The sequence below is a fragment of the Sus scrofa genome, chromosome X (assembly GCF_054392235.1).
Source record: "Sus scrofa isolate SSC_HxYL_T2T_F1_AM1 chromosome X, Sscrofa_HxYL_maternal_Yorkshire_Landrace_v2.0, whole genome shotgun sequence".
Taxonomy (NCBI): domain Eukaryota; kingdom Metazoa; phylum Chordata; class Mammalia; order Artiodactyla; family Suidae; genus Sus; species Sus scrofa.
This window is the reverse complement of record NC_139401.1, coordinates 15,934,061-15,957,026: the sequence shown is the minus strand read 5'-3', so window position 1 is coordinate 15,957,026 and position 22,966 is coordinate 15,934,061. Positions and strand designations below refer to the sequence as shown.

The 22,966-nt window shown below is 42.5% G+C and overlaps 1 long non-coding RNA gene across 1 annotated transcript in view; it reads left to right on the top strand.

The window, feature by feature from the left end:
• LOC106506903 (uncharacterized) overlaps window positions 1-22,966 on the top strand; it is a 67,799-nt gene that overhangs the window by 43,266 nt on the left and 1,567 nt on the right. The window contains exon 3 of the long non-coding RNA XR_014835777.1: window positions 22,059-22,189. This is a non-coding gene — a long non-coding RNA (uncharacterized LOC106506903). The remainder of the gene's footprint in view (window positions 1-22,058; window positions 22,190-22,966) is intronic.

Sequence of the window (22,966 nt, the reverse complement as noted above, 5' to 3'; positions counted from 1 at the left end):
TAGTGTCGCTGTGAGCTGTGATGTAGGTCACAGATGTGGCTTGGATTTGGCGTTGCTGTGGTTGTGGTGTAGGCTGGCAGCTGTAGCTCCGATTGGACCCCTAGCTTGGGGACCTCCATATGCCACGGGTGCGGCCCTAAAAAGACAAAAGACAAAAAAAAACCAAAAACAAAATGGTTGTTTAAGGTGGCCAGAGACTTGCCCCTACGCTTTTGAATGGCAGTAGAAAAGAGGAAATGGCTATCATTTTAAGGTCTTCCAGTGTTCTTCGTAAGATAAAAATCAACCTTTTATTTATTTATTTATTTTTTGAAACAGTTTTTCTTGAATTTTAGTCCTGGGAGAAATCTAGTATCTTCCTTTAGATGATGTAGTGACCTAAGTGGGGAATAGTATCATAAAGAGTTAAACACGGGTCCCCTCAATGTAAACAGTTGGCACAGTGCATTAAATCAGTTCTGTGAGCCATCAAAACTTTTCTGTTTAGGAAGTTCCCGTCATGGCGCAGTGGTTAACGAATCTGACTAGGAACCATAAGGTTGTGGGTTCGATCCCTGCCCTTGCTCAGTGGGTTAACGATCCGGCATTGCCGTGAGCTGTGGTGTAGGTCGCAGACGCGGCTCAGATCCAGCGTTGCTGTGGCTCTGGCATAGGCCGGTGTTTACAGCTCCGATTCGACCCCTAGCCTGGGAACCTCCATATGCCGCGGGAGCGGCCCAAGAAATGGCAAAAAAAAAAGACAAACAAACAAACACTTTTCTGTTTATACAGGTACATAGATCCTCAATGGTCTGCCTTAATCCAGGGTAGCATTTTGATAATCTTTCTCCAGAATGGCACATAGGTTTCAACTCATGTGTCTACTCTGAGCTATTTGCAGTGGATGCTTGAATAACTATGTTGATTTTTGTGGTTTTGTCTAGGCTCAGAAGGAAAAAGCTCTATGATTGATTAACATTGTCTGTCATGGGTGCTGAGTGGATGAGTGGCTGCACACAAAACCTCATTTGGTATCCCTGACTTATAGAAAAGAGATCTTGTATCCAGGGCTCTTGTGTAGTCACTCTAAATCAACAATTCTTGTTTTTTGTTTTGTTTCGTTTGTTTGTTTTTGTCTTTTTGCCTTTTCTAGGGCTGCTCCCATGGCATATGGAGGTTCCCAGGCTAGGGGTCTCATCAGAGCTGTAGCTGCCGACCTACACCAGAGCCACAGCAAGGCCAAATCCAAGCCACATCTGTGACCTACACCACAGCTCACGGCAACGCCAGATCCTTAACCCACTGATTGAGGCCAGGGATCGAACCCTCAACCTCATGGTTCCTAGTCGGATTCGTTAACCATTGAGCCACGACAGGAACTCCAACAATTCTTGTTAATAGGAGTTTTGATAAATATCTGACAGTAGGAGTTCCCGTCGTGGCGCAGTGGTTAACGAATCCGACTAGGAACCATGAGGTTGCGGGTTTGGTCCCTGGCCTTGCTCAGTGGGTTAAGGATCTGGCATTGCCATGAGCTGTGGTGTAGGTTGCAGACACGGCTCGGATCCCGCGTTGCTGTGGCTCTGGTGTAGGCCAGTGGCTATAGCTCTGATTAGATTCCTAGCCTGGGAAACGCCATACGCCGCGGGAGTGGCCCAAGAAATGGCAAAAAGACAAAAAAAAAAAAAATCTGACAGTAGGGAGTCCAAGGTCTTCCTCTCATTCTGTCCCACCCACATTGATCTTCTTCTGTCCATTCTATCTCAGAACATTTTCCTTTGCTGTTTCCATTGTTTGGACCACTCTTTTCCTAGATTTACATGGCTGGCTTTGTCTCATCATTCAGTTCTCAGCTAAAACGCCATCTCTTTAGAGATGTCTTTCTTGACAACTATATCTGAAGCTGTATCCAGAGCCTCTCACTCTGTCCTGGGTATGGGAATCACCTGGAGATCACATTATAATGCAGATTCTGACTAAGTGGTTCTGGGCTGAGACTCTGCCTTTGAAGCAATCTGCCAGTAGATATAAACCCAATGTTCCATAAAAGACACTTTGAGAAGCAGCCCCACCTCTTTGTCTTGGTCACATAATCTACCTCATTTTCTTCATGTTATATCTCACAGTTTGAAATTATTTATCTGTTTATATATTGCCTTGTTTGTTGGTTAGTTGTTTACTAGAGTAGAAATCCCATGAGAGCAAAAACTTTGCTAAGTTTGTTCAACTTTGTATCACCAGCACTTAACATAGTACCTGGCACATCGGTGGGTGCTCCGTAAATATTGCTGAAGGAATGATGTTGTTGAAGATTTATTCATTCCTTAATCCCTTCAGCGCCTGCTTATTGACTACTTCAATGACTGCTCATTTATATACCAGGAACTGGAATATAAATCAAAAAAGGCAGGCGTTCCCGTCATGGCGCAGTGGTTAACGAATCCAAGAACCATGAGGTTGCGGGTTTGATCCCTGGCCTTGCTCAGTGGGTTAAGGATCTGGCATTGCTGTGAGCTGTGGTGTAGGTTGCAGACGCAGCTCAGTTCCCTAGTTGCTGTGGCTCTGGTGTAGGCCGGCGGCTACAGCTCCGATTCGACCCCTAACCTGGGAACCTCCATATGCCATGGGAACGGCCCAAGAAATGGCAGAAAGACAAAAAAAAAAAAAAAAAAAGAAAAGAAAAAAGAATCAAAAAAGGCAATACTGTTCAGGTGCCAGTCCAGGAATTGCTAGTTACTGGTCGTCCAAGCTGAGATAAAAAACTTGAACTAGAAAGTAAATCTGATATGTCACTAAGCATATTGTTTAGTTAGGATGCCTTTTTTTTTTTTTTTTTCATAACAAGGCTTTCTTTCCTTTGTGTGTGTGTGTGTGTGTGTGTGTGTGTCTTTTTTAAGGCCACACCTGCAGCATATGGGAGTTCCTGGGCTAGGGGTCAAATTGGAGCTGGAAGTGCTGGCCTACATCACAGCCACAGCAATGTCAGATCCAAGCCATGTCTGTGACCTACATCACAGCTCTTGGCAATGCCAGATCCTTAGCCCATTGAACAGGACCAGGGATTGAACCTAGGTCCTCATGGATACTAGTTGAGTTTGTTACCACTGAGCCATCACGGGAACTCCAGGGCTTTCTTGATGAAGGAAGCAATGAGTTGTTTTCGCCTCTGGGGCAAGTTCATCTCCTAATCCTAGACTGTTAATACTGTGAGAATTGGCACCTACTGTTGGGACACATGTTGAGTAGCATTGATATAGGAGAGAAATATATAGTATATTACATAAAACTTACAAATTTATAATTTTTCCATCTTCAGAAAACTCATAGACAGGTATAAATCACATTTAAAGTTACAAGATTTTTAGTCACTTACTATAATAAATAATTGTGTGAAAGACCAGAAACTTGTGAGAGAGAATGGACAGTTTTTTGAGAGAAAGAATTGTGGGAGAAAATGGGAAATTGTGGGATAGGACAGAAAATTGTGGGAGAAAATGGAATTGTAGAAGGGAATGGAGAAGTCTAGGAGAGAATCAGGAATTTTGTGAGTAAAGGAAGAATTGTGGAAGAAAAATAATTTTGGGATAGGAAAGAATGAGGGGGGAAGGAATTCTGGGAGGGAATGAAAGATTGTGGGCAAGAACAGAGAATTGTGGGAGAGACAAAGAATTTTGGGAGACTAGGTGTGATGATTAATTTTATGTGTCAGCTTGGACCACAGTGCTCAGTGCTCAGCATTGGTCAAACACTATTCTGGATGCTTCTGTGAAGGTGGAGTTTGGGGGGCAATGAGATTAACATTTAAATCAGTGGACTTTGAGTAAAGCATAATACCCTCCATAATGTGGATGGTCCTTATCCAATCAGCTGAAAGCCTTCTTAGGACAAAGACTGACCACTCCTGGAGGAATTCTGTCAACCAACTGTGTTTGAACTCAACTCTTCCCTGGGTCTCTGGCCTGCCAGCCTTCCCTGCTGATTATGGAGTTATCAAGCCTCCACCATCTCAATCTCTCTCTCTCTGTATATGTGTGTATCTCCCTTTGATTCTGTTTCTCTAGAGAACCCTAATGCACAACATGTTGTGAGAAAGACAGAGAATAGGCCCTTATGCCTTACCTTGGCCTTGCCACCTGAGCTCAGTCCCAAATACTGCCCGCCATGCCTCTCAGTCTTAGGACATTCCCTTGGTTGCTCTTAGGCTCCTTCATGGCCATTCCCATCCCTCTAGAGTCTCACCCCTTCACTCTGTCTGATCAAACTTTTCTTATCCGAGCCACTTCCTCTCCCTCCTCCCTTCCATGTGCTGACATTTTTTTTTCTTTTTTCTCTTTTTTCTTTTTTGCCTGCACCCTCAGCATATGGAAGATCCCAAGCCAGGGATCAAATCAGAGCTGCAGCTGCAGCCTATGCCACAGCTGTGGCAATGCTGGATCCTCAACCCGCTGCACCACAGCAGGAACACCCCATATTCCTACTTTTCTGAGACAGTCTTTGCACTTCACATTAGCCAAATAGCCTGGGCAAGCTTCTAACATTTCATCTAGGCGTGACCTTTTCCCTTTTATTGCAGCAGGCTAAATCCTCTGCTCAGTGCTGTGACTATGCAACTACTGCCAGAGCCACACCCCCTGCATACCTTAATAAACATGGCCACTATTAAAGCACCACAAAGAGGGAAACATACAATTATGGGAGAGAACAGGGAATTTTGGGAAAGGCGCATTATAGGAGGAAATAGAAGATCTGAAAGAGAGAGAATTGTGGGAGAGAACTAGCAGTTGTGTGACAGCATGGAGGACTGTGGGTTAAGACAGACAATAGTGGATGAGAACAAAGATAGATAAGAAGCAGGGAATTTGGGGAGAGAGAAGGAATTGTGGGAAAGGCAAGGTATTGTGGGAGAGACTGAGAATTCTCCCTTTGCATTTGCCCTGCCTCTTCTGCTTTGCCATCTTTGCTCCTTCAAAACTACCATGCCACTTAAACTAACAACCTACCTCTCCCTCTATGGCCACTTCCCCAGATGTTTCCTGGACACCTTACTCTCCATTCAGGGCCACTCTGTGATGCATTATACTCATGTTCTCTATCTAGGTGTCAAAAAGAGTTAGAGGAGAGGTAAAACTGTGGGAGAGAATTCTGGGAGAGATAGGTAATGGTGGGAGAGAATGGAGCATTTTAGGAGAAAACAGAGAACTCTGGAAAACAGAATTTGGAGACCTAATGGAAGGATTGTGAGGAAATCATAGCACTGTGGGACAGCATGGGGAATTGTGGAGGAGCAGGAGGATTGTGGAAGAAAACAGAATTGTGGTAAAAACAAGGTATTATTGGAGATCAAGAAAAAGAATTAACCCCTACTCTACCCATCTCCTTCCTGCTGGATCGCTTCTCACCTTCTGGCCATGCCCTCTTGCTATGACCATCTCTTCTAGGTCATGGCAGTTTTGCTCCTGCATGAGCACACATCTCGATACAGCATTCCCGTCCTGTTAGGGCCACACACCAGTTATCCATATCCATTCTCTGGCACTTATAGCCAAGACCCTTATCAATCCACAAGGGAGAGTTATAGAAGAGACATGAAATTATGGGAGAATAGAGACTTGTGGGAGATATTGAAGGATTGTGGGAGGGCATGGAGTATTCTGGGAAAAAAAAAAGAATTATGAGAGAAAACAGAATTGTGGGAGAGCACAGGGGATTGTGGGACAGCCCAGAATTATGGAATAGCACAGAGGATGAGGGAAAGCATAGGACCATGGGATAGTATGGAGAATTGTGGGAAATCTCAGAGGATTATGGGAAAGAGGTAGCATTGTGGGAGAGAGAGGGTTATGGAAAAGCAGCAGAAGATTATGGGAGGGCACAAGGTTGTGGGAAAGCTTGGGGAATTGTGGGGGAGTAGGAAGGTTGTGTGAGCTGGAGGACTGGGGGAGAGAGTATTGTGGGAAAGCACTGGAGGGTTGTAGGAGAGCACAGGATTATGGGAGAACATGGGGGTTTGGGCAGAGCACCAAGGATTGTGGGAACACATGGGGCATTGTGGGTGAGCAGGTGGACTGTGGGGGTATATGGAGGACTGTGGGGGAAGAAGTAGCATTATGGGAGGGCACAGAGGAGGATAGTTCAAGAAAACAGAATTGTGGAAGAGCAAGAGGATTCTGGGGGGGAAAGGTATTTGTGGAATAGTATGGGGAGTTATCAGAGAGTCAGAAAATTTGAGATAGAAAATGGAATTGTGGGAGAAAGGCAATTCACTTCACTTTTCTCCCAGTCTTGTCCTCAGGGCCTGTGCCCCTCACATTCTGGTCATACCTTCATTGCATCATATCCCTCCCTCCCAGGCCACACTACCTCCTGCTCCACAGTGCCTGGGGCCACATGCAGTGGTTGCCCATGGCCCCACCCTCATGCTCTGTCATAACTAAGCCTCTTAGTACCTGATACTAGGAAACTGGGGGACAGAACAACCAAAGGGTAAATGAAGAAATCAAAAGATAAATTAAAAAATACCCTGAGATAAGTGAAAATGGAGATACAACATATTAAAATTTATGGGATACAGTAAACTTATGGGATATAGTAAAAGCAGTTCTAAAGAGGAAGCTCATAGCAATAAATGCTTATGTCAAGAAATAAGAAAAATCTCAAATAAACAACCTAACTTTATGCCTCAAGGAAGTAGAAAAAGAAGAAAAAGCAAAGCCCAAAGTTGGTAGAGGAAGAAGATAGCAAAAAGCAGAGTGAAATAAATGAAATGTAAACTAAAAAGACAATAGAATCAGTCACTAAAACTAAGAGCTGATTCTTTGAAAAGATAAACAAAATTGACAAACCATTAGCTCTAGACTTACCAAGAAAAAAGAAAAAGGGCTCAAAGCAGAAGTGAAAGAGGAGATATTACAAATGATGCCACAGAAATACAAAGGATTGTAAGAGACTATGGTAAACATTTATATACCAACAAATTGTACAACCTGTAAGAAATGGTTGAATTCCTAGATACATCCAACCTTCTAAGACTGAATCATGAAGAAAGAGAAAATCTGAATTGACTGTTTAATGGTAAGGACATTGAATCAGTAATCAAATACCTCCCAACAAAAAAAAGTCCAGGACAAGATGGCTTCATTGGTAAAGTTTACCAAACATTCAAGGAGAAATTTATACCAGTCTTCCTTAACCTATTCCAAAAACATAGAAGGGAACACTTCCAAACTCATTTTATGAGGCTAGTATTATCCTGATACCAAAACCAGGCAAGGACACAACAAAAAAAGAAAGTTAGGGCCAAAACCCCATTAAAACTAATAAATGAATTCCGAGTTCCCATCATGGTGCAGCGGAAATGAATCCGACTAGGAACCATGAGGTTGCAGGTTTGATCCCTGGTCTTGCTCATTGGGTTAAGGATCCAGCATTGCCGTGGGCTGTGGTGTAGGTTGCAGATGCGGGTCAGATCCTGTGTTGCTGTGGCTCTGGCACAGGCTGGCAGCAACAACTCCGATTAGACTCCTAGCCTGGGAACCTCCATATGCAGTGGGTGCGGCCCTAAAAAAGACAAAAACAAACAAACAAACAAACAAAACTAATAAATGAATTCAATAAAGTTGCTGGATACGAAATCAATATACAAAATCTGTTGTGTTTTGATACACTAATAACAAGCTATCAGAAAGAGAAATACAGAAAAACATTCCCATTTACAGTTACATCAAAAAGAATAAAATACTTAGGAATAAATTTAAGCAAGGAAGTGAAATACCAGTACATTGAAAACTATAAAACACTGATGAAAGAAATGGGTAAAGACACAAATAAATAAAAAGATAGTGTGCTCATGGATTGGAAGAATTAAAATTGTTACAATGTTCATACTATCCAAAGCAATCTACACATTCAGTGGAATCCCTATCAAAATACCAATGGCATTTTTCACAGATGTTGAATAATCCTAAAATTTGTGTGAAACCACAAAAGACTCCAAATACGCAAATCAATCTTTTTTCTTTTTTTTTTATTTTTTTCTTTTTAGGGCCACCTCTGCAGCATATGGAGGTTCTCAGGTTAGGGGTCGAATCAGAGCTGTAGCCACTGGCCTACACCACGGCCACAACAGTGCCAGATCCAAGCTGTGTCTGTGACCTACACCACACCACAGCTCACAGCAACACTGAATCCTTAACCCCCTGAGGGGGGCCAGGGATCAAACCTGCATCCTCATGGATGCTAGTCAGATCTGTTTCTGCTCAGCCATGATGAGAACTCCCCCAAAACAATCTTGAGAAAGAGCAAAGCTTGAGGCATCACACTCTCTGACAGCAAACTATATTACAAAGACAGAGTAATTGAAAGAGTATGGTATGGGGAGAAATGGGGGAGGGATAAATTAGGAGTTTGACATTAACATATACATACTACAATACATAAAATAGATAATCAAGAAGGACCACACTACTATATATAAAATAGATAATCTACAATGGAATAATGCTACTATATATTACAAGGAATTCTACTGAATAGTCTGTAATAACATAAATGGGAAAAGAATCTGAAAAGGAATGGATATGTAGATAGATAGATAGATAGATAGATAGACGGACAGACAGAGAGATAGATAGCTGAATCACTTTGCTCTACACCTGAAACTAACACAACTTTGTAAATCAGTGATACTCCAATATAAAATAAAAATTAAATTTAAAAAAACAGTATGGTATTGGCATAAAAACAGACACATAGATCAGTGGAACAGGAAGAAGGCCCAGAAATAAACCCACACACATATGGTCAATTAATTTACAACAAAGGAGCCAAGAATATAAAATGAGGAAGGGACAGTCTTCAATAATTGTGTTGGGAAAATTGGACATTCACATGCAAAGAATGATACTGAACTGCTGTCTCATACTATACACAAAAATTAATTCAAAATGGATTAAAGACTTGAATGTAAGACATGAAACCATGAAACAACCAGAAGAAAATATAGTGGTCAATGCCTTAACATAGGTGTTGGCAATGATTTTTCAGATCTGTCTCCAAAAGCAGAGGCAACAAAAGCAAAAATAAACAAGTGGGACTACATCAAGCTAAAAAGCTTCTGCACAGCAAAGGAAATCATCAACAAAATGAAAAGGCAGCCTACGGATTGGGAGAAATTATTGACAAATCATATATCTGATAATGCATTAATATACAAAATACATCAAGAACTCATGTAACTCAGTAGCAAAAAAAATATGTGATTAAAAAATGGGCAGAGGCTCTGAATAGACATTTTCCCAGGGAAGATAAACAAATGGTCAACTGGTACATGAAAAGATGCTTATCATTGCTAATCATCAGGGACATGCAAATCGAAACCACAATGAGGTATCACCTTGTACTTGTTAGCATGGCTGTCGTCAAAAAGACAACAAACAAATGTTGGCTGGGATGTAGAGAAAATAGAACTCATGTGAGGATATAAATTGGTGCAGCTACTGTAGAAAAACAGTATGGAGGTTCCTCAAAAAATTAAAAACAGAGCTACCATATGATCCAGCAATTCCACTTCTATGTATTTATTTGAAGAAAATGAAAAGATTAATTTGAAAAGATAAATACACCCCCATGTTCATTGTAGCATTATTAACAATAGCTAAGATATAGAAACAACCTAAGTGTCCATCAGTGGATGAATGGATAAAGAAAATGTGGTACAGGAGTTCTCTTGTGGCACAGTGGGTTAAGGATCTGGTGTTGTCATTGCAGTGGCTTGGGTTGCTGCTGTGGCATGGGTTCATTCCCTGACCCAGGAACTTCCATGTGTCATGGGTACAGCCAAAGAAAATTGATTTTAAAAAGTCAATAATTAAAAAAAAAGAAAATGTGGTGTATATATGCACAATGGAATACTACTCAGCCATAAAAAGAATGAAATCTTGCCATTTTCAACAAAATAAATGGATCTTGAAGGCATCATGCTAAGTAAAAGAAGTCAGAGAAAGACAAATATTGTATGATCTCACTTATATTTGAAATCTAAAAACCCCCAACTAACAAATAACCCAGTCTCATAGATCTAGAGAAGACTAGTGTTTGCTGAAGGCAGGCCATTGGGGGGGGGGGGGTGGACAAAAAGGGCAAAGAGGGTCAAAAGGTACAAACTTCCAATTATAAATAATTAAGTCATGTGGATGTAATGTACAACATGGTGGCTATAGTTAATAATACTGTATTATGTATTTGAAAGTTGCTGAGAGTAGGTCTTATCACAAGAAAAAAACATTTTGTACCTATATATGGGGATGGGTGTTAACTAGACTTATTGTGTCCATCATTTCACAATACATACAAATATCAAATCATTATGTCTGTCCCTGAAAGTAAAATAATATGTCAGTCATGCCTTAATTTTTCTAAAAGATCATTAAAAAATGAATTACAAGAGATATGGGATTATGGGTGGGAATAAAGATGTGGAAGAAACAGAAATTGTGAGAGAGAAAGGAGCACTAAAGGGAGAGAAGAGAGCATTGAGTGGGAGGGAATGCAGGATTGTGGATGACAGTGGAGGACTGTGGTTGAGAACAAAGAATTGTGGGAGATGCAGAGACTTTGGGGAGAGAAAAGAAATTGTGGGAAAGGCAAGGTATTGCAGGGGATGTATAGGTAAATGGTCCCTTGTGCTTCTCCTGACCCTCTTACTCATAGCAGTATCCCTCCCAAATGCTCTTGTACTTTGTCTGGGCCACCCACCTTCATGGCTGCCTCAAATCTCTCTGGCCTCTGGCTATTGCCACAAATTTCTGTAATCCTTATGACAAGGCCCCTCAGTTCAAAGCCACACCCCTCAGCTCCACTTGGCCTTGCAGGTCTTATTCAGGACACACTCCTACTACTAAATGGCAAAGTTCTCTCCTCACCCCTTCCCATCTCCTGATACACCCTTTTTAAAATTTTTTGATTTTTTATTTTTTCCATTATAGTTGGTTTACAGTGGTCTGTCAGTTTCAACTGTACAGCCAAAGTGATCCTGTCATACATATTCTTTTTCTCACATTGTCATGCTCCATCACAAGTGACTAGATATAGTTCTTCCAAATGCATTAGTTTGCATCTATTAATCCCACACTCCCAGTCCATCCCACTCCTTCCCCCACCCCCTTGGCAACCACAAGTCTGTTCTCCAAGTCCATGAGTTACTTTTCTGTGGAAAGGTTCATTTGTGTCATATATTAGATTCCAGATATGTCATATCATATGGTATTTGTCTTTCTCTTTCTGCCTTACTTCACTTCGTATGAAAGTCTCTAGTTCCATCCATGTTGCTGCAAATGGCATTATTTTGTCCTTTTTTATGGCTGAGTAGTATCCCATTGTGTATATATGCCACATCTTCTTAACATCCATTCATCTGGCGATGGACATTTAGGTTGTTTCCACGTCTTGGCTCTTGTGAATAGTACTGCAATGAACATACAGGTGCATGTGTCTTTTTCAAGGTAAGTATTGTCTGGATATATGCCCAAGAGTGGGATTGCTGGGTCATAAGGTAGGTAGTTCTATATTTAGTTTTCTGAGGAACCTCCATCCTGTTTTCCATAGTGGTTGTACCAGTTTCCATTCCCACAAACAGTGTAGGAGGGTTCCCTTTTCTCCACACCCTCTCCAGCATTTGTTACTGGTGGACTTATTAATGATGGCCATTCTGACTGGTGTGAGATGGTATCTCATACTAGTTTTGATTTGCATGTCTCTAAAAATCAGTGCTGTTGAGCATTTTTTTCATGTGCTTGTTGGCTGTCTGTATAGCTTCTTTGGAGAAATGTCTGTACAGGTCTTTTGCCCATTTTTCCATTGGGTTGTTGGCTTTTTTGCTGTTGAGTTGTATAAGTTGTTTGTATATTTTAGACATTAAGCCCTTGTCAGTTGCATCATTTGAAACTATTTTCTCCCATTCCATAGGTTGTCTTTTTGTTTGTTTTTTTTTTTTTTTTTTTTTTTTTTTTGTGGTTTCCTTTGCTGTGCAAAAGCTTGTCAGTTTGATTAGGTCCCATTGGTTTCTTTTTTTTGTCTTTTTTTTTTTTTTGTCTTTTGTCTTTGTTGTTGTTGTTGTTGTTGTTGTTGTTGTTGTTGTTGCTATTTCTTGGGCCGCTCCCGCGGCATATGGAGGTTCCCAGGCTAGGGGTCCAATCGGAGCTGTAGCCACCGGCCTACGCCAGAGCCACAGCAACGCGGGATCCGAGCCGTGTCTGCAACCTACACCACAGCTCACGGCAACGCCGGTAACCCACTGAGCAAGGGCAGGGACCGAACCCGCAACCTCATGGTTCCTAGTCGGATTCGCTAACCATTGCGCCATGACAGGAACTCCCGCATTGGTTTCTTTTTGCTCTTATTTCTGTTGCTTTGGGAGACTGACCTAAAAACACATTTGTGAGGTTAATGTCAGAGAACGTTTTGCCTATGTTCTCTTCTAGGAGTTTGATGGTGTCTGGTCTTAGGTTTGAGTCTTTAAGCCATTTTGAGTTTATTTTTGTGCATGGCAGGAGAGTGTGTTCCAGTTTCATTGATTTACATGCAGCTGTCCAGTTTCCCCAGCACCATTTGCTGAAAAGACTGTCTTTTCCCCATTTTATGTTGTTGCCTCCTTTGTTGAAGATTAATTGACTGGAGGTGTCTGGGTTTACTTCTGGACTCTATTCTGTTCCATTGGTCTGTATGTCTGTTTTGGTACCAGTACCACACTGTCTTGATGACTGTAGCTTTATAACATTGTCTGAATGCTGGGAGAGTTTTGCCTCCTGCTTGGTTTTTGTTCCTCAGGATTGCTTTGGCAATCCTGAGTCTTTTATGGTTCCATATAAATTTTGGGTTTTTTGTTGTAGTTCTGTGAAAAATCTCATGGGTAATTTGACAAGTATTGCATTGAATCCGTAGATTGCTTGGGGTAGTCCTAATACATTCTTATTTTGGCCAGGCTGTGTTCTCCAAGCTCAGCTGTGAGCTCACCTCTACCCCTTGGGCCTTGCCCCTCTGCTCTGTCATAAACAAGTCCCCTTTCGACTGCCTCTTCAGTAAAACCCAAGCCGTTGTGCTCCCTCCTGCTAGCTGGGCCGTGGCAAATCAACTCACTGCTAACCCTCTTCCCTCCTGTATCCACCATTCCTTTCCCTCCAAGGCCGCTCCCCTGTCTAGCTTCTGTGCCTGTCAGTGGTCACTCCCCTCCCACCATAGCCAGGCCCCATTCCTGCCCACTGGTCATGTCCCTCATGTCCCACTGTGCCCCTCTTGACTGGGCTGTCCCCCTGCTCTCTACTCATACCACATTTTTGCAGTCCGCATGGTCATGCCCATCTCTTCCCAGGAAATCTAGGTGCACTCTGTCTCAGTCCCACCCCGCTGTGCATGCCCTCTTCGCTCTCCCACCTGGGAGACCCATTCCCTAGAACCTCAGGGGGATGCCTGTGGGGGGTGTCCAGGTCTCCTGAGAAACTGGCTCAGGCCTCAGAGCCTGATCCAGTGGCATTTGTATAATGAAATGAGGCTATGGACCTATGGTCCTTGTCTAAAAAATAAACATACGCCCTTTTAACTCCGGTGGAGAACTCCATTTTTTTCTCTCCACAGTAACAAGATTTGCTACATATAATTCTTCATATGTGCCAGCAGTAAAGATTTTAGATCACATATTAGTTCCCATCTCTTCCCTTCCTACCCTTCATTCCATTTCTGCCTTGAAGATAGTGAGAACATTTACAATGTTAAGCTAGAAGGAACAGAGAGAATAACAATTTTCAATAGAATGCTTTTATTAAGCTTACTTAGACCCTGAAAATTTTGCTTCATTTATACAAAATGTTTCAAATGGCATTCATTTTTGCCTTAAAAAATAACAAGAAATGAGACCAAGTACAGACTGTGTTAGCTACTGCGTTAATTTTATGTAGTTAAGCAATAGCTTATGTTTGAGGCAACTTATGAAAATATAGACAATACTGGATGAAAGAAATAGTTGAAGGAATCAAGGAAAGGGGAACTTAGAGCAAGAAAATGATGCAGCCAATGATAAGATAAATCAGTAGGCAAGCCATTGGATTTGAAACTTCTTTTGTGAGCACATAGGAAAATGTCCTTGTTAAATGTGAGTCAGAAATTTGACTGTAAGCTTCTGAATTCCCATCAGAAGACAAAAGGACAATCATTTAAAGGTGTTCCAGTGTGTATAGGACAAAAGCTACAGGTTTTGTTTGATTGATTTTGAGAAGTACAGTTTCTCTTTATTTTTAGTACCAAGAGAAATCTGAATTTCTCGCAAAGATGATGGTGTGAGTGAAAGTGGGAAATAAGTGTCATAAGAAATCACACACAGTTCCCCTCAATGTAAACCATAGCTGCAACCACAAAGCACAATGCATGAAACCAATGCTATGACCTATCCAAACTTTCCTGTTCAACAGAGTAAAGTATACAGGTCCTGAATGGTCTGGCCTAATCCAGGGTGGCATTGAGATTACTGTTCCCTAGGATAGCAAGTAGCCTTCAATTCCCATTTCAGCTCTGATCCATTCATAGGAGCTGCCTGAATAACTTTGCTGGGATTGTGGCCAAGTCCCTGTTCAGAAAAAGTTTTGTGATTAACATTGCAGGATGGGTGAGTGGCTGCAAGCAACAACCTGTCCACATTTCTGATTTGCAGGAATAGAGGTCTTGCATGCAGGTCTTTTACAGTCTTTCAAAAACAACGTTTCTCATTATAGGCTGTTGATAACTATTATATGGCAGAATGTACAAGGTCACTGTTGCTGGACAAAACTTAAGGGCAGAAACTTTGAGATTGTGCTTAATTCATAAGCTTCCTATATCAAGAAGGGGTAGTTTAAGGTTCTGTTATGAAAATGAGAGCATCTAAGCAAAGTGGTACATGGCCTGATGCCCCCTCCATCCCTATATGAAAGCTGGTAAAGGAAGTACGTGTGGGTAGCACCAAACACCTGGCTAAAATCCAACAGGCAGCTCAATAGGCAATTACATACTGAAAATCCTACTGCATGCATGGTTGCAGAAATTTTGGTCTAGAAAATCAAGCATTGTGTGCCAACACTGTGAAAAACTTTCAGTATAACATCCACGAAGCAGTGTAAATAATTAAACATCTAGGAAGAATTATCAGAAGACTCAGTATAGCCTTGTTTTTACTACATGGGACTCATAATTTATTGGTTTTAATTCATTATAATTTATTGGTTTTAATTTAATTCACTCATTATAATTTATTGGTTTTAGTGAGACACACAGAGAGGCACATTTGCATCCTTTTTAGGAAAATGTCCTTCAGACTCCAACTTTATTATTTTGGGGGGGCCTGCACCCCAGGCATCTGGAATTTCCTGTGCCAGGGATGGAACCTGCACCACAGCAGTGACCCAGGCATCTCTAGTGGCAATGCCAGATCCTTAACCCACTGAACCACAAGAGGACTTGATTTCCACTTTGGGAATATAACCTTGGCAAAATTACATTCACTCAGATTGTCTAGTTTTTGTTTCCAAGAAGTAGTGATTAACTTTCACGGAGATAAAACAATGTTAGCCTGTGAAAAATAAGTCAAGTTCATAATGATTATGGCTGTTAACCTACAAAATATGATGAGCCTTTGATTATCCTAGTTTCTCAAGATTGTCTCTTCTTAAAATAGGGCATAAAATATCAAGATAAAGACATTCCAAAGCCTTGTTTATGATAGATCGTATTGTAAAGAATATGTTTTCCAGTCTAGGAAGTTTTTTCTTTTCTGTCTAGAAATGAGAAAAAAATGTAATGCAACGCTAGACTCTTCATTCCCAAGAGTTTGGGGCATCTTAGAAATCCAGTTTATGATAAGAATTAGTCACTTCAGCAATCAAATATTCATGGGCCATGAGGAAAGCAAAAGAAAAAAAAAAAAAGAACCAAATATATTCCTTGCCCTCCAGAGAGTTCCGGTTTTGCAGCATATAAAAGTAAATCATGTTGGCAAAGGCTGCATGTAGGAATGTGAACAAAAATACTTTGAGAATACAGGAGGAGAGAGTACACAGGTTATATATTGGACAATTATAAAACTTTATCAAAAAAGTAAAAGAGGAGTTCCCATTGGGGCTCAGCAGGTTAAGGACCTGCCATTGTCTCTGTGAGGATATGAGTTTGATCCCTGGCCTGGCTCAGTGGGTTAAGGATCTGTGGTTGCTGCCCTGTAGGTTGCAGATGCAGTTCCAATCTGGTATTGCCAGATCTAATCCACAGAGGCTTCTAATCTACAGAGGCTCCTAATCCACAGAGGCTGTGGATTAGGCCACAACTGCCCCTCCAATTCCACCCTGGCCCGGAAACTTCCATGTGCCTCAGGTGCAGCTGTAAAATTTTTTTTTAGAAAAAGTGAAAGAAAAGTTTCTCAAAGGAATTGATAATTGAGATAGCCCTGAATGGCTAAAAACATTTAAAGGTAAAAAATGAAAGCTCGCAGTATGCAAGTTAAGGAAATAATGTAAAAACCCACACAGAGTTGAGATTGGACGCATTCAGGATGGTATGATTGTGGCATAGTGGCTTAATGATCCAGCTTGTCTCTGTGGAGGCACCCATTTCATCCCCGGTCTGGCACAGTGCGTTAAGGATCTGGCAATGCTGCAGCTGTGACCTAGGTTGCATATGCTGCTAGGATTCAATCCCTGACCTGGGAACTCCCATATGCCCCCCCAGGGGGTGGTGGTGGAAATAAAGCCACACAAAGAACAGAGGTAGCCTGGACTCGCTGCTAGAAGGGCTCAGAGGAGATGGGGAGGGGGCAAGAGTGTAGATGCATCTGACTATTGGGTTTGGGTCTTAGAGGCCAAAGAGTTTGGATTCTCTGACATAGGTCCTGGGGTGCTAATGCTGATTTCAATATAGAAATGTCGTCAATGCAAATGCCGACAAGGACGAGGAAGGTAGAACAATACTGAGGACTGGGAGTTTTCAGTGTGCCTGTTGGACTGGCAGCCCTTGGTGCCTCCAACCACCAGGGGGCGGCAGTGAGGCTCTGGAGGCAGGAAGAGAGGGGACAGGAGTTAGTAGAACAAATGACTTAAAAGGGGGAAGCAGGAGAGGGAGAGTTTGGAAATAATAGGGAACATGGACTTTATGCTACCCTTTCTGGACCTCAGTGTTTCCATGTAAAAAGTGACACCCTGGACCAAAGGGAATATTAGCTTTCGTTCAGATTTGCTGATTCTACATTGTTCTGTAAAGTTTCAAATTGTGAGCGATGTGAGAAAAGAAGCCAAGAGGGTTGAGGTGGGTGCTAGGTAATCTGGAAAGCAGTTCCTGAACTAACAGATTTGGGGGAAAAAAATAAAACTTCAAGAGTGAAGCAACTGAAAAATCCCTGAGAAAGAAGACTTTCTTGGGATGGGAGCGGGGAGGAGTGGTGGCACTGGTGGAATACCGGATCTACAGGGTCTTAAACCAGGGGACTCTGGAACAAGTTTTGACTCGAAACAGGTGAATGGATTCCAGAAGCACAGGAACAGAAGAGGAGAGCACGTCAACTGCCTCCTTCCTCTCACTGTCCTGGGGGTCTCTCAACCTCAGCGTGCCCCGATCGCACTCCTTTCCCTCCCTGATTCCGCAAACAGAATAACAGTGTTTCTTTCCACTCCCTTATCAGGCTAGACATCGATGCGGTCCTTCACATCCACACTCTCCGTTCTCAGTGCCAGGAGGCCCTGAGATTCTGCCTCCTAAAGGTCTCTTGCATCTGTCCCCACTTCTCCACACACCCAGTGCCACTGTCATCACTGATATACCGCCACTTCCTCCCTGAATCCTTACGATGGACTTATGGCTGGCATCTTGGCAACAGTCTCTCCCATACCATGCACTGGGCTACTCCTACAAGCATATCTGAGTGTGTCTCTACTAACTCACAAACATTAACTGGGCCTTCAGTGGCACCAGATGAAGTCCAAGCTCCTTGGCAGTGTCTGTCAAAGCACTTATCACCTGGTCCCAACAACCCCCTCCAGCTTCCCCCAGTACCTCCGCACGGTGCCATGCTGTAACCATCACCAACGCACATGCCAAACATTCTCCTTCCCATCTCCACACAGGGTTTTCTGTGTCTGGGTTCTTTCTCCTCTCCAGTGCTGGTCTCTTGCACAAGACTCTGCCTGAACATCACCTCCTCCAGATATTTTCACTAGTGCTCCAAAAATCACTATAGCACCATATTTTTGTGTCTTCCTTTGTTGCTTTACAGATTTTTTTTTTAAAGTGGAAAATAATATTGTCCTTCCCTGTCCGTTTCATACTTCTCAAGTACACTCATCATCCCTGGCTACAGTGCTGCTGACCATATAGCTGACGCTCAGTGAATATTTGCTTCAGATCAGATGCAGTTAACTTGTGTAGAGTACCTGCTGGTGCCAGACACCATGGCAGACAGTTAATAATGGAAGCTCGGTGAGAGCCTATTTGCTTTGCACTGAATCCTAAAGTAGTAAATGCTTAAGGATATGATGAACAGGTCAAGCTTCATCATGACAGTTTATGTGAGGAGAAGCCTACCTCTATGTGCTGTACTTAGTTCATAACTCTGGACATTTCCTCCCACATGTGGAAAAGTAGTTCTTGCATTACTAATAGCTCCCTCCCCTTATTGAAGAAACCAAGCTCGAAGCAGCTGGGAAGAAGGGAAAAGTACGCTATCTGGCGTGTTGTAACAGGAGTCTGCTGGTTGGGGGTCATGTTTTGGGCTGGTTTCTTACATGTATTCTTATCTTTACCCCCAGTTCTTCTACCTTGATATTTTAAATGCTGATTGGAAATTTTCTCTTGCATCATTTGCCTTTGATTTCTGCTCTTCATCAACATTTGCTCTATTTTTTTCTCAAGCTATGAACATGTTATATGATTTATTGGTAATAGTATTACAGTTAGCATTTATTGAATGACTGCTATGTGACAGGAACTGTTTAAGCATAAAGCATGTAGATCTCCTTTGATACAAAATCTTAGAGGTTGCTACTGTTAAGTAACATTAAGTGCAATTTTCCAAGAAGGGCTAGTCCTCAGCTTACTTGGATGAGGCCAAAGTGAAGAGTCCTATGTCCAGATGCAACTAACCCATGAGGTTTTCCTGATGGCAAGTCCATTCCTTAGATTTAGATCATATGTTACCCAGTCTTTAATAAATTTAACAAAAGTTGCCACTGCTCATATCTTGCTTAAAATAAAAAGTGATAAGAAGACCCCAACTCCTATTTTTTTTCTTTTTGACTGCACCCAAGGCATGTGAAAGTTCCTGGGCCAGAGATCAAACCCATACCACAGCAACAACTCAAGCTGCTGCAGCAGCAATGCTGGGTCCTTAACCTGCTGAGCCACAGAGGAAATCCCTAACTCTTATATTATTATTATTGTTATTATTATTATTTATCTTTTTTAGGGCTGTACCCGCAGCATATGGAGGGTCCCAGGGTAGGGGTCAATCGCAGCTACAGCCACCGGCCTACGCCAGAGCCATAGTAATGTGGGATTGGAGCCGCATCTGCAACCTACACCACAGCTCACGGCAACACCAAGCTGAGCCATGATGGGAACTCCCCTAACTCTTCTCTTGTTAAGAATTTGGGCGACTTCCCATTGTGGTGCAGTGGGTTAAGAATCTAACTTTGGGAGTTCCCGTCGTGGCGCAGTGGTTAACGAATCCGACTAGGAACCATGAGGTTGCGGGTTCGGTCCCTGCCCGTGCTCAGTGGGTTAACGATCCGGCGTTGCCGTGAGCTGTGGTGTAGGTTGCAGATGCGGCTCGGATCCTGCATTGCTGTGGCTCTGGCGTAGGCCGGTGGCTACAGCTCCGATTCAACCCCTACCCTGGGAACTTCCACATGCCATAGGTGTGGCCCTAAAGGGAAAAAAAAGACTCCAACTGCAGTGGCTCAGATCGCTGCAGAGGTGTGTGTGGGTTTGATCCCCAGCCCAGTGCAGTGGGTTAAAGGGTCCAGCACTGCCACAGCTGCTGTGCCTGGGAACTTCCATATGCCTCAGGTGCAGCCATAAAAAAAAAAAAATCCCATTATCCAGTATTCTTATTTTCTAGCTAGATCTTTTAGAACCATTTGATATATCCCAAGCTACACAAACTCCAACTTCCATCAGAAATATGTAGTTAGGGAGTTCCCGTCGTGGCGCAGTGGTTAACGAATCCGACTAGGAACCATGAGGTTGCGGGTTCGGTCCCTGCCCTTGCTCAGTGGGTTAACGATCCGGCGTTGCCGTGAGCTGTGGTGTAGGTTGCAGACGCGGCTCGGATCCCGCGTTGCTGTGGCTCTGGCGTAGGCCGGTGGCTACAGCTCCGATTCAACCCCTAGCCTGGGAACCTCCATATGCCGCGGGAGCGGCCCAAGAAATAGCAACAACAACAAAAAACAAAAAGACAAAAAAAAAAAAAAAAAAAAATCAGGAAAAAAAAATCAAGAAAAAAAAAAAAGAAATATGTAGTTAGTTGAGTGCTTTTTTTAAAGGTAAAAATTAGATTAATATCCTTTGTAAAAATGTTGCAGGAATTTCCATATGCCATGGGTGCAGCCAAAAAAAAAAAAGATGTTGTAGGAAAATGAGGCACAAGAGGATGGTCATGTCCCACGTCTCAGGTGAATTCCTGGGACAGGCCACCAGGCGAGGGTCCTTGGCTTCATAAAGGAAAAATTTCAAGAGGGAGCCAAAGTCAAGTGAAAGCAGGGATACACATCCCACAGACGAACTGTGGTCCGTCTCAAAAGGTGAGAGCAGCCCTGCAGTAGAGGTGGTTAGTTTTTATCTGAGTACTTACTAAATGCAAGGGCCAAGCACTAGGTGCAAGTGCAAGATGGTGTGAGGGATGCACAGGGACGCTGGCAGTGCACATGCGTTTAAGTTAAAGGCACTTTCAACCAGCCCCAAGGTAATAAACTGGAGGATGTTGTGGAAAGTGATGGCCTGCAGGACCAGTGGGGACGCAAGGAGGGAGAGGTGGCTGCCTCCTCAGACAGCATGCATGGGAACCATCCCAGTGGTCCCAACAGGTGATCCCTTCTTATACGGTATTTTCAGTCTTGTTACTTAATACTAATAGTTAAATGTTTATTCAAGAAGGGGATGTTTAAAAAGGATACAGTCTAAGTATAGAATTCATATTAAAAATTGAAACAAGATCTTTTCCCACAAGCCTTAAGCAGAAAAATAAAATGAAATTTTAATTAGGCAAGCCAGGTAAAGTAGATGAGGGAGGGTAGAATTAATCACTTATAGTAACAGTGATATTGAGATTTAATTAGAAATAAGGATAATAGGTTTAACTATTCTACTTTCTCATTAGCTATATTAATAAGATAAATGAGCTTATTATGATAGTATTTTCAGAATATAAAGCAAATGATAAATTATAAGTACATATGATGAAAAAACTACATATTTTTTCTATATTAGACTGATCTCTCATTTTAACCAGTATCCATAAGTTCGTTAAATGGTAATCTTTATGTTTTTGTTTTTTCTTTTTACAGCTACACCTGCAGCATATGGAGGTTCCTGGGCTAGGGGTCGAATCAGAGCTGCAGCTGCTGGCCTACACCACAGCCACAGCAACGCCAGATCTGAGCTGCATCTGTGACCTACACTACAGCTCACGGCAATGCCAGATACTTCACCCACCGAGTGAGGCCAGGGATTGAACCCACATCCTCACGGATACTATCTTGGGGTCTTAACCCACTGAGCTGCAACAGGAACTCTGGTAATTTTTAGAGAAGCATTATTTAGGCCTTTAACTGGTCCTTTCTTTCTCCTTATTAGTTATGTTCGTGGAATAACCCCAAATAAAAAGAATAAGGGTTAAAAAAGCGAAACAAAGATGGAGGAAATTCATAAATTGATAAATCAAGCTGTGGTGATAATATGGAAGGGAAAGGAGCCTTCATTAGAGTTTAGAAAGAGGAAAGACTCAAGTTTAAGTACAAGCTCACTTGCACAAGCAGTGTAAAAGGCTAAAAGCAAACTCTGCTCTGCATTCTTTTCCACATAAGAACGACGTGTCCAAGTTGAGAGCTCTCTAAGGTGGAGTGTGCATCGCTAAGAAGCAGCTTCTACACAGCGGTCAAGGCTGAAGCCGGTCATTGGTACCTAAGCAGATAATGAGAAAACTGACTCTGTACAGGTAGGAGGTTTTCCATTGGCATGCTGAGGAATGATGCCAGTTTACCAAGAGGTCAGTGCAAAAAATTGCTTCCATTATACTAAATCCTAAGTTGCTGTTTCTGATATTGGGAAACTAGGAAGGAACACACGGTCATTACTCAAAAGCATCTGCACATGAAAGTGGCACCATTAGGTGGAAATAGGGTTCCTCAGACTCGGCGCTATTGATACTTGGGGCCGGATAACTCTTTGTTGTAGGGGACTGGCCTGTTCATCGCAGGATGTTTAGCAGCATTCCTGTTCTCTACCTACCATTAGATGCCATGGAACTCTCTGTCCCTGTCCCTTGCAATTGTAACAACTGAAAGTGTCTCCAAACATTGCCATATGTTCTCTGGGGGACAAAATCACCCCGACTGGGAAACACTGGATTAAAATATAATAGATTTGGAGTTCCCATCGTGGAGCAGTTGTTAACGAATCCGACTAGGAACCATGAGGTTGTGGGTTCGATCCCTGCCCTTGCTCAGTGGGTTAAGGATCTGGCATTGCCCTGAGCTGTGGTGTAGGTTGCAGACGCGGCTCGGATCCAGCGCTGCTGTGGCTGTGGTGTAGGCTGGCGGCTACAGCTCCAATTAGACCCCTAGCCTGGGAACCTCCATATGCCACGGGAGCGGCCCTAGAAAAGGCAAAAAGACAAAATAAATAAATAAATAAATAAAATAGGTTTGCGCAGAGGCAAAAATCTTTCACTTCCGTATGTTTCTGAACCTGCTGATAGCTGAGAGCAAGTAGA